Here is a 13279-nt window from a genome sequence, read left to right as displayed (position 1 = left end):
TATTTTAAAATATTTATTATATTTGTAAATCACCATGAATATGTTAGTTGATATAGTTTAGTAAATATTAACTTCAAATATTTGCTAAACGATAATAATAAATTTTATTAATGTAACTAAAAGAATACAGTAAAATCTCCGATGTTGAATACCCTTATAAAACTTTCTCAAGATAACTATTTTTAGCAGGCTCCATCCATAAGTCAAATGTTGCTTTTTTTTAAGAATAAATTGATATTTAAAAATATGAAAGTATACCATTTTACTTAATTTACAAGTTTTGCAGTTTTAAATTTATTTTATTTTACGGTTTGAACTTAAAGATTTATTAAATTATTATTTAATGCAAAATCTAACAAATAATTGTCATAGTTTATGATATGAATATAAATATTAATTGGAAAATAATTTCTTTACAAATTTTTTGATACATCGCCATTTTATTATTTATAGGGTACGATAAAATATAGGCCTGGCCTCTGACCCGATAAAATAATTGATTTTTATTTATTCCCTATTCTTCCATTTTTTGCCAGAATCGAATACCTAAATTATAAGATATAGAGTTGCAAAATATAAGAAAAGTTTAAAATAAATAATAAAGGTGCGAAATACTTATTTTCACATCTTATTTGTAGTAAAATAGAATAAAAGGTAAATATTAAATTATCGGATAAAGAATAAAATTATACGTTGAGTTATAAAATTTCTCTAATTCCATTCATAAAATTAAAAGTCATGGACCGACTTGGACCTAAAAATATTTAGCCATCGGGTTTCGGGATGGGAAAAAATTGGTTTTGCAGGTTTCTATTATGGAACTCTAATTCTACTTCGATAAATTTTAACAGAACTATTTATTTTTAAACACTATTTACATGGTTTAATCAATAAAAACTATATTTATTACCTTAAAAAACGTTTAAAATTAATTCGAGGGTATCAATAAATTAAAAGCCAGAATTTATCATTTTAATTTAGGAGATTTTTCGAAAATTTGATTTTTTAAAAACTAATTAAACTTTAAGTAAGGGTAAAAACTGAGAAGTAATATAATATATTACACGGTAATTGTTCAAGATTATTATCTCAAATGAAATAGATTAATTCTATAGAAATAATACTAGGTTTTGTTACTCTAAAATAGTTTAATTTATACGTATCGCTTAAGAAAAATTACGCGTTTTTTTACGAGGCTTAACTTTCCCTTATTAAAACTTTTGTCATGTTTAAGAAGATGTTTAGATATATAATATTGAGTAGTAAGCCTATTAAATTCAATTAAGAAATTTGCGGATTTTAATATTTAAATAAAAAAAATTAAATTAGATATTTTAATTTTTCTTCCCAATATTCGATTCATAAGAAAATGAAAACTAAATTCAATTCTTTTTTTTTGAAGTTTAGTATCTAGCAATGATGTTTGCATAGGATATAATATATCATAGTAAAAAAAAATACATAAATTAGAAGTTATGATTATATAAGAAACATAAGCTATTGCTTAAAATTCTTAAAACTATAATGAGATGGGTTATAGTTTGAATATCCTAATGAGAGCTTCTTCTTACTTCCTTAATGCAGATCCACATTTGAACTATAATGATATAGTGCTTTAAAAAAAATTGTGCAACTTCTATTCTGGTATTCATTTTTTGGTATTGTATAAATAAAATATTATTTTTCGGGGCAATCTTAAAACAAAATATGCTAAAAATAATTAGTGTACGTTTTTTTAAAAAAAATTTGAGTGGCCACATTTGTTTTATTATTTTGTTTTGTGAATGATTCTAATTTAAGATAGGTGGGTCATTAACATAATATTAATTCGGGTAGATTTTTTTCATTTTCTCCTGAAATCATCAGTCATAGTAAGATTCTTTGACTTAAATAAAGAGCGATCAAGAAAACCAGAATACAGAATCAAAGTAGGATAATTTGATTTAAATGGCTACAATAATTTAATCAGTTACGTATAAATATTAAAAAGTAAAAATATAACATCTGAATAGAGTCTGTTGTTGGTAACACAAAGCCCTGATGATTTCTGGATCGGTTGATTACCCGAGGAATTATAATTTCATAAATCCCAAGATCTGCTAGGGCGCCCCAGATCCCCCTTTGCCTCCCCTACATCCTCGTCTTATGAATTTTTATCATCAAAAAGAGCCCTGACACCCATTGGCACCCCAGTCATCTTTGAAATTGTTTAATAAGTGCCATTTCGAATTGGATTCAAAGAAGCCTTAAATTAGACCGGTTACTAGTTGAAAAATTTATGAAATATACTGATATCTCCATCGAATACACATTCATCCAAATTGTAACAAACAATTTCCGGAGCTTGTGTTCCTGCTATTACCTTTATTACAAGACTGGGGGAGGGGGGTGTCTCAGCAAAAATGGAAGACTCCTCGGAGCCGTTTTATCTAAGTTAGACCAAATTATTAAATGTTAAGTTACACTGATTCCTTGTTTGGGACCCCCTTCTAACCTTACATATCTGTCGAGGCCATTATTTTCTTGTATCGTTTTAATTTTTTTTTAGAATATTTTGAAATGTTTTTAAAGATAAAATTTAAATAATCGATTTAAGAAAAGTATATTGTTAAAAAATAAAATTATTCAAAAGGAAGGTGAATTTTAAATAATAAAAATTGATGAATTATTCACATATTCGATAAGAATAATAATAAAAAAACATTTCCAATTAAAAAATTTTATACAAATACTATTAGAATAATTCTAAGAAAAATAACAATTAAAATTTGGATAAAAAACATTTAAATTTTTCAAAAAAATGATCAAACCGTTATAAAAATATTCAAAATAATATCATTTATATATGATTCATCCCGATGGCCATTGATATCCAACTTATTTTCATATCTATAATATTGAATAATAATTAGGTATATGTACAATTTGCTGAGCCTTACTACTTTGACTGCTTATACAATGTTTTATAAGATATTACCCTTTTTTTAAAGATAAAATTAAATTAAGGTTTATAAAAAATACAAAATAAATTATTGGTAATTAATTGCGACACATGTGTTTTTGGTCACTTTAAATTATTTGTAAATGACATTGACAAAATGAATATTTTAATGAGATTTTAAAATATTTATCCAATTTTTTTACACAAATGATTTTTAGCAGTTTAACAAATTTAATTTTTATAATTTTTAATATATTCATTAATAAAAGTAACAATACAAGTAAAATATTTGTTTGGTTATACCAGTGGCGTCGCTTGGGGGGGGTGGGAGGCGCGCAGGGGCTCGAGCCCCCTAAAAAATTTGAATAGTCCCCTGTAACAAAAAATATTTTTTTTAATGGCTCCTTTATCCCTTTGAACTAAAAATATTTTTTTGATTGCCCACTGAATGATTTTTTTTATAATTCCATTAAGTAATATATAGATATAATTTTATTATTTAGAAATTAATAAGACTATTTAAATTTTTATTAAATTAATATTATTTTAATTATTAGATTGGATTAATACATATATTTTCACTATGTCAGCTTGCAATCAAATTTTGTATTAAAAATATAATATCAATAACTCACTAAATATTAATTTAGCTAACAGTTGAAGTTTAATTGACATTATTTAAATTATTATTTTAACCCTATAATCATATATTATTTGAAAATTAACAAATTTAATATTGTAATTAGCCGAGTTCAAAATGACTAATCAACTGTATATTTTTTAAATTTTATTATCATATCCTTAAAAATATTTTCAAGGTCGTAGACATATAGTTTATAATCCTCTACTAAATACAATTGTTTAAATAATATTAGATATAATGCCACTTTTATAGACGTATTTGACAGTTATATAATATATTACAGTTAATATTATAATAAATTTTACTAATAAATGGTTTTGATAATAAATATAATAATAAATTGCATTCAAGTATTTAAAGCCACCTATTTCCATATAAGTAATTTTTTAAAATTAAACATTTTATTATTCATCCTGCAATAGAAGTAATAAATTTGATATCTTTTCTTCTCTTTTTTTACGTGTTTTAGGAAATCTATTTTTTTCCTTTTCGAAAAACAGTCTTGAGTTAAATTTTTAATACAAGTATATTTTTGATATTATTACAAACTACTATTATTTTAAGATAAAATTGTTTCATCATATCATTCTAATCCTTATTTTATAATTAGAAAATGTTTCATTTCTAATATGGCATTGCCGTATAAATAACTCCAGCCTTCAATATATTTGCATAATTATTTCTTCCAAAGATTTTTAGTGTTTTTATTTTATCAATTTATCCAACATAATAAATTCTGATATTAGTTTACATCGTGAGTGTCATGGCTATTACTGCAAATTAACCAGCATCTATTATTTGTGTTGCTATGTAATTTAAGATTATTACTATACGGCTGAGAGCACATAATTGCATATTTTAGATAAACAATAATGGTCAACTGTGTAGTCGTTTATATATCATTTAAAATGGAAGATAATCTTTTAGAAATTTAATATTTCACAATAATATTCTCGATTGCTTATATAGCTTCATGTCATCTATGAGGAAGCCTTAACCACCATATAGTTTTATGATTTGGATTGGTCGTTTATACTCTCTTCTTCAAAAATTGTTGATTTGGTTTAAGCCTATAAATTTTTCCTTGTTATAGTTCATTCTATAAAACATTGTCTAAAATGGTAACAGAGAGCTATACTAGTTTGATATCCTTTTGTCAATGTAAGTTGATAAGAATTATATTATTGCATTTTGTGGTTTTTTATTTGTCAGTTTATTTTGCATGCAATATAATAAATGACAAAATATGAAAATCAGAATAATTGTTCAGAGTTAGCAAATTTTAAAAAAGTATAATATATTAATATAAAACCCGGCCGAAGCCCGGGCAAAAGCGGGCCGAAGGCCCTCAATTTGGGAGATATGGGGGGGCTATTTTTTTAGTTGAGCTACCTGAAATTGTGAAGGCTAGCGACGCCCCTGAGATATACAATTTAACATTTTTATTAATTTTATAATTAATTCGCAAAGATTTCATAAATTTTTAAAGCCTAATTATTATTTTGTTGATATTTTAAATGCTGACAATCCAAAAGATACTTTTATAGGAGCGACTATAATTATACAACATGGAGATCGTGCTCCATAGGCTGACCCAACTTATGAATATGATGAAAATAAATATGGCCAAATGGTTTGGGGAATCTAACGGACTTAGGAATTATACAAATGTTTGAGACTGGCTCCTATATTTACCATTATTATAGCGATAACCAGACACGATTATATAATTTATCCTCATTAGATCACGTATTATTCGTATCAGACAATAACACGAGAACTATAATGAGTTTAGCCGGAATGATTAAAGAAATCAATGCGGCCAGATTTAAAAATATGGGTATAATAGAAGGGTTTAGCAAATATCAAGATCAGCAAGGCTATAAAAAAAATACTGACTTGTTCATCGATTTATTCGCTCGTTGTCGCAATTATCTTAAACTAGTTAGAGAGAATTCGCAGAAGCTTAACATAAAAATTCTAGATTTTATCCATTTTATTGGGGAAAACTCAGGGTTCAATATGAAGAATTGGAACATTTATAGCATGTCTAATGTGGCAAATGCGATTAAGGATATCGTTAATAATTTAAAAATATTATATGCAAAATATATGAACAATGGAATTATTGATGGTTTTAGAGGAACCCAAGGAATATTGGATCTGATGGCAAAGTAAAATGTGAAAATTTTGAAATTCGTTTTTACAGAAAAGATAACCCTAAGTCTAAATTTAAGAAAGCTCGTTAATCAATCAACTTTAATTCGTTTCTTGAAGAAATGGGGAAAAGAAGGTTGGAGTTGTAACGATATCAGACATGGCTACATTTTGTTTTTTAAAAATGATTATTATGTTGATAAACACAAATTTATAAATAAATTCCATCAATTGTTAATACCCCCCCCCCCCCCCGTGATTTAAAATAAATTATAACCTTTGTTCTTAACTTTAATAATGATAATTTTAATTAGAATAATATGGCATATTTTGTTTAATTCGCCTTAAAATCGATAATATATGGGCTTTATGAGAGAATCAAGCGTTGCTCTGTTGTATATATCTCTGGTATATGCATGACGTTAGGTCTAGTACTCTTAATATCACGTACCATGTAAATAATCAAATTTCGTCCTAGCGGTAAAACGTTGGTATTTTATCATATAAATGGCTTAGTTTATTACTTTAAAATAGATATGGTTTTTTTTCTTCTTTTCGTTTTACCTATGAAAATGAATTTGATTATATATAAATTCATTTTCCGTAACAATTCTAAAAAAATAAGCAAAATTTCTTAAATTAATATTTGGAGATCCATTTCCATTTTAAATAAATCTTAGCTTTTTGGTTAAAAGGAGCATGTCTCTTATAATTTATTTTAACCAAATTGTTATTCGCCGTTAATTCAAGCTAACTGTGAATAAGGGATTTTAATCGAATATCCTTCAAAGTGTCTATTGTTATTTCTAGGGGAGGGGGAGGGTAATACTATGGGAAAGCTAAAGCGGAAAATACCGGAAATATATTACTGAATGTATTTAACTGTGAATTTCAGAAAATCTAACATTGAACTAATGGTAATACTCTAGATTTATATAAATTTTTATAGATTTTTTTCATAATAATTTTATAAAAAAATTAGAGAAATGTTTATGGGCAACATTGTTTTAAATACATGTAATACACATGCTTGAATACGTTTCCTATTAAATCAAATTTAGAATTGGCATCTCCAAATATTACGATTTAAAAATTTCCAAAACATACTTTCTAATCGTAGCCCTAGACTTGGGGATAATAGATGATATTATTATTAAAATGCAACAAAATAAATAAAAAATGAATATTACCAGAAATACTTATTTTTATTACGTAAATTATAGTCTTTCTACAAATATTTTTTATAATCAAAACTATATTTAAATATTTATAAATGTTGATTTTTATGTATTATATACTATGCAATTATATTATAGACAAAAAATAAAACAAATTTATTTCTAAATTTTTTTTCATAGAAAGTAGCCTAAAAGTAGCCAAATCTACCTTTAATAAATAGTAGCTAATAGCGCGCTACCTTTTTCAATAGGTAGCGATAGCGGTAGCGCGCTACTTTTAAAAGTTGGGTTTAACAACTCTGTCTGAAATTACCTTAATTATATAGTATTAGTTACACTTATACAATTTAATTTTCATATAAATAGGAAAGTGAATAAATATTATTAATAATTTATTTTAAATATAAGGAGATGACAAATTAAGGTGTGGCCTATAATATAAACGACGGGACGTCTTGATCATAGTTTATTGTAAAAATGCGAAAATTATCATTCAAGTTTGCATATATCGACATAAATTTGACGAAACCCACGATTGAATATTAGATTTAAATAGAAAGTCAGCGAAACATACAAATATTCTAATAAATTACAAATGGCGAAAGCGAAATCTACCGAAGTTTCTTCTAGATCTCCTAAATATGTGTCAAAAATAATCATAAATATTGAGACCGGTAGCAAAAAAAGTAAAAATTCTAACATTAATATTACAAGCATGATTAAATTCGTTTTGTGCTCCCTTTCCCTTTCTTCTAATATTATCAAGGTGCTATTTGTAATTTTTTTTTGGTCTGTAGGATTAGAAAGTGATAATATATTTGGATTCGGATTATGAGTTGAATGTTCACTACCAGCTATATCTTTATTAACTTGACCTTCCCAGCTTTTCGTAGTAATTTTCAATTCTCGCGTATCATTGATGCCTATTTTAATTTTAAAATTTAATTTTAATTTATCTTTGTGATTTAAAGAATTATTCGGAATTTTTCTTTGTTCCATAATTTTCGAGCTCAGCCCCACGAAACTTGTTAAAGTCCGCTCTTTTTTCCAATCGAGAATTTTCTTCTTCATTCTTAGAACCCCTATCCTTAAAAACAATAGAACTAAAAAGGGAAAGATCCTTGTGAACAATTCTCGAGCTATTCCATAAGCTATCCAATTCTTTTTGACGAATCGTCCAGTGTATATACGAAAAGGGCTAGTAAATAATTGGGGATATTTGTATTGATTGTATTAGTAGTGCAACCTAACTAATAATTTTTTATAACTCTCTGTATAAGTATTTATTTTAACCGGCTTGGATGTAGAAATATCATATTTAACAAAGGATGAAGTCAAGAATTTGAGATTAGGGCATATATTATGCTTTCGAATGACAAACCACCAAGCCGCCGGAACGTACCAAAACAAGGAATAACATAAACATGCTAATAAAATAATATTGATGTTTCTCTTGTTGCATATAGTTTTATAGGAGTGAGGCTTGATAATAGCTACGACTTGAATACCCGCCATCGTTATGTATATAAAGTAACTGAAGGACATAAAGGTCTTTGCCAGCGGAAAATGAATGTACACTATGTAATAGTTCCAAGCATAACTAAACCAAAAGCGTCTGTTTTTATGCTCCCCGTAATAATCTAGGAAAGGATAAAATAACATGAATAGACAGTTGAGAGTGTTTATCGCGAATAAAAAGCCCGTCAGATATTCTGGTACCGTGGTATGTTGAATATTTCTACACCATGTAACTCGACAAATATTCTTAAATAAGTGTGAGAAAAATATGGTTTTAAAATATTTAACTTTAACACTGCTATGGCTAGTATAAAACATATTATTGTTTTTGTTATTTTTTACGAGATCATTTTTTTCATTGCTCATTTGATAATGTATTGCTCTGGAATCTGCATTCCTTTCTGGAATTTCTGTTGTATTGGATACGGCTTGAACTAAAGTCTTATGATGAAAACTCTTCCATGGTTTCAGCCCCCAAAAGGTGTATACGCCTATTAGATTTCCAAAAATACCTAGGAACATGATAATCGGCAATAAAATCAGGTAAATCTTACCAAGTAATCCTTTAGTAGAGAGCATAATTTCTGTAATATCGACACAATCGAGCGATGAATAGTTGTACCCAGTAAACGATACGTTATTAACTTTATAAGATCTTGATGAAGTATTTAACCAATTTTTGAGCAAATTAGCTGCCATATTCTATGAAAATATAAGCAAAATTAAAGATCTCTTGATTTTTTCTAAAAATTTTTAATGAACCCGATAAATATTTGACAATACAATTTTTTAAAAAATCAATTTTTTCGAGGAAAATATATTTTATTATTGTCATCCAAACACTTATATATTTACTTCGATTAAATCAATTAACTTTAATTTTTTTTATATCCTAAACAATATGCAATAATAATTTACTATGTTTTGAATGTTCCAGAGAGAGAATATAAGAAGAAAAAGCTCTTAATTTCGATAGGCATATTATTAGTTATAATTATAAATTAATGACTTAGGTACGATTATTATTTCCTCCCCAAAATATTTAGATAAAAATACAATTTTTTGGTTAATTTTAGATTAGAATGTTTCTTTGGTTAATTATAGATAATCTACCTATTTTTTTGCTAATTATATATAATATTTAAAAATTAGCCCGCCAAGATGAAAAGACTAGAGATGTTATTGAATTCTTGCTATAATTGAAAAAATTTGAGGTGGAAATAAAAAACGAATAATAAAGGTTCAGACCAAAATTATCGTTATAAATTACAAAATATCGCACGAGATAGTTATGGTTTAACTATTCTTATGAAAGTGTGAATGTAAGATTATTCTAAGTAATATAATATTTAATATAATAATTTGCAAGATGATCTTTATTTTAAAATTACCCTTACCCATTATATAATATATAAGTTACAATTCCATATAAAAAAAATTAATAATTTTTTTGAATATAATTGCGATGATGCTGAAAAAATTTTTTAAAAAGGAAAAATTGTGCATCTTATTTCGTTCTATTGTATAAATATAATTGGAAACCTCTTTCAAATTATTAAATCTTAACATATTGATTAAAAAATCTTTATTATAACCACACAAATAATATTTATAAAAAAGTGAATAATTTTTTTAATATTTTATTGCACACGATATATTAGAGTCATACAGGGTCGGTCCACTGCCCAAACCAATCATGTTAATCACTAAAACGCCAAAATAAAAACCCGACCCGTGCCTCCAACAAATAATGTGTTATCTTTCCTTTCTATTTTTCCTTTATAAAATGAATAAAAAATGAATAATAATCATCAGGTTGGAAAAATATATATTAGCGTTAATATAATAATATATTTTTATCATAATAAAATATGTTTTTAATATATTGTGATTTGATTTATTAACAAGGTGGTAAATTAACAAGAGTTGGGATAATCCATCTTCCTCGATCATATAATTTTAGGCAAGGGTTTAAGTTTTAAAGTTGGCTTGGTATAAATAAATCACATTCTCAAAATATTTTATTATATTCTCTCATCATATATTTTGGAGGCCATTTTAATTTTAAACCAATAAAAAAATTATGCACGATATATTCTTCTATCTAAAACCGATTAAAACAATTTAAAATAAATCTTATCATTTCTTTTTTAGTGTTTCTCTATCTTTTTACTATTATCATAACGTTGCCTAATTGCCTTAAAATCTTATTTGATTCAAAAATAAAAATTCGATCTCTAATTGAGCTCGATTGCGGCATAAATTTTCTAATGACGAAAGCCGTTTCTCTTTATGAAGATTTTTGGTTAATCTACAACCTAATATTATACTACATTCACATATTAAATTCTTGAGGCTGTTTTATTTCTCGCCCCTTAAAATAAATAAACGTAAATCTTCAATAAGAATTTAATTACAATATCAACTATTTTCTAACAATAAATTTATATTCTAATCTTATTCGCCGAATTTTTAAATTATTATATCTTAGCAAACTATTAGTATTTTAATCTTCGCAATTTATGTTTCTTTTTCTTCTTTGTCATAATTATTTCTAGTGATCAATTTATAATAATTCTAAAAAATATCATTCAAAATTCAAATGGTTTTAGTTTACCAGTAACTTCTAAATATAAAATTCCTAATTATCACCTTTAAATAACTAAACACAAACTTCATAATATCTTATCTACTTAGAATGCTACCTTTATAATTCTTTGTTTTTAATTTTAGATTTTATATTCCTACAGTAACATAATCTTATCAAAATAATTTTTCTTTTTCAACCTACATCTTTAAAATAAATCTAAATCTCTTTTTTAGCCAATTTTTATTTTAATAGATAAATTTATTCTTTTTAGAATACTTCTCTAAATATTTTTCCTACTTTTATTTACATATTTTTCTTATGTTCTTCTGGAATTTTTTTAATTTTTTTATTAGAATACAGTTTGACACGTCTCCTTGTCCCACCGTATATATTGATTTGCATTAGACTGAAAAGTTGTAGTTGCCTGTCGCCTCCTCTCTCCAACACCATTGTCACAATTGGAAGTTTTATTTGGGAACTTAAGAACCTAAATATAAAATAAAAAAAAAATATATACTAAATATGATTCTTAATCTTTATTAAATAATAACTATATTCAATTACAAAATGAAAAACAAAAACAAAATAAAAGAAAAATAAAACTAATATTAAAAATAAAAGTAAAAGTAAAAATTATATGTAAAAGTAAAAATTGAAAAGTCTTCCCAGCGAAAAAATAAAAAGTTTATCATCCCATTTGTTAAAATTCTTAAAGTATGAAAAAAACTACAATTATCATGCCTTTTTTTTCATTTATATAGATGGGATCTAAATAATAACTTAATAATTTTAATAAAACATTATTTTTGTTTACAATTTGAATAATGCATTTTTTTGTAACGCAAAAATTCAACAAGTAAAGGTATAAAATACTAAAAATTATATGCGAACAATTAAGTGAAAGTAAAAAAAAATTTAAAAAAATGGAAGTGTTTCAAATTATAAAAATTGTATCTTTTATATAAAATTAACATTTCGTCTAATTATATTCAAAAATTTATATAAACTCAATATTTTTTCTTATTTCATAAAAAACAAGAATTTACATAATGTTTAAACAACTAACTTAAATAATCTTGAAATTTATCTAATATGAATAATTTCTTTTTATTCATTTCTCATTTGACTACAGCGTCTACATCACAGGTTTTACCCCCTTCAAAAACCTTTGCCTACCCCCTAAAAGATTTTCGACAACTTCGGCGGCGGTGTCTCCCCATTATTATTTTCACCTTTTTAATTATATTGATACTCTTTTCAGAGAATTTATAAAGGATAACTAAAATTAATCTATTTCTATTTCCAACTATCGATATTTTGTGAATATAAATAATTTATTTTTTATATAATAAATTCAATTAAACTAATGAATTAATTATTATGGCATTATGAGCTTGCTGAAATATTTAAACCTTTTAAATTACATTTAAAATGATAGCAGAAAGTTTTTGGAAAACAATATGTATGATTGTTTGCAATATATAGATTTGGTCGATGAATTGTATTATAATAATTCTATAATAAAAGTATTAATTTTTACAGCAATAAATTTTGTCCTATTTCATCTCAAAATTTAATAGATAACCCCCCAAAAAATTTATCCTACCCCTATTAAAACAGCCCCCCCTCCCTCCCCCCCTCAAACAGATATCATGTTATAATAATTATATATAGTATTTTTTTTAAAGTGAAGTTATTTAAAGCATTTGAATAATAAAATTGAAATAAGAAAAATTAAAATAAGAAAAATAAAGTAATAGCCTTTAACAAAAAGTAAATGGGTTGAGTCAATTTATTAATACTCACATTCGCAACAGAAAGCCTAAAGATTTTATTTAGAAAGGCCGAAAAGTTTGGGCATCTATTAGCAAAGATAATATTATTTTGATATATTCATTTCTAACAGTCATAAGCACTATTCATAAATCAAATTGAGAAATAATATTGTTAAATTATTGTAGCAATATAGCTTGTTACCTTGATTTTAGTATTTTTAAGAAACATTTTAGATTAGTATATAAGGCATTTTTAATTGCAAGTTTAAAATGTAATATATAATTTTAATACATTATAGATTATTATATAATTAATTACATTTATTTAGTTGAATCAGGTATTTATAATGTTATATTTAAAGTTAACCATTTATTGAGAAATATTATTACAAATTACAATTTTTAACATCATTGGTTCCAGATGGTGTAATTTTGGATTTTTTAAATTAAAATTATAAAAAGATTAACCCCCCCCCC

The sequence above is a fragment of the Gordionus sp. m RMFG-2023 genome, chromosome 2, assembly GCF_954871325.1.
Source record: "Gordionus sp. m RMFG-2023 chromosome 2, tfGorSpeb1-WG-v2, whole genome shotgun sequence".
NCBI lineage: Eukaryota > Metazoa > Nematomorpha > Gordioida > Chordodea > Parachordodidae > Gordionus > Gordionus sp. m RMFG-2023.
Note: the sequence above shows the minus strand (reverse complement) of the source record.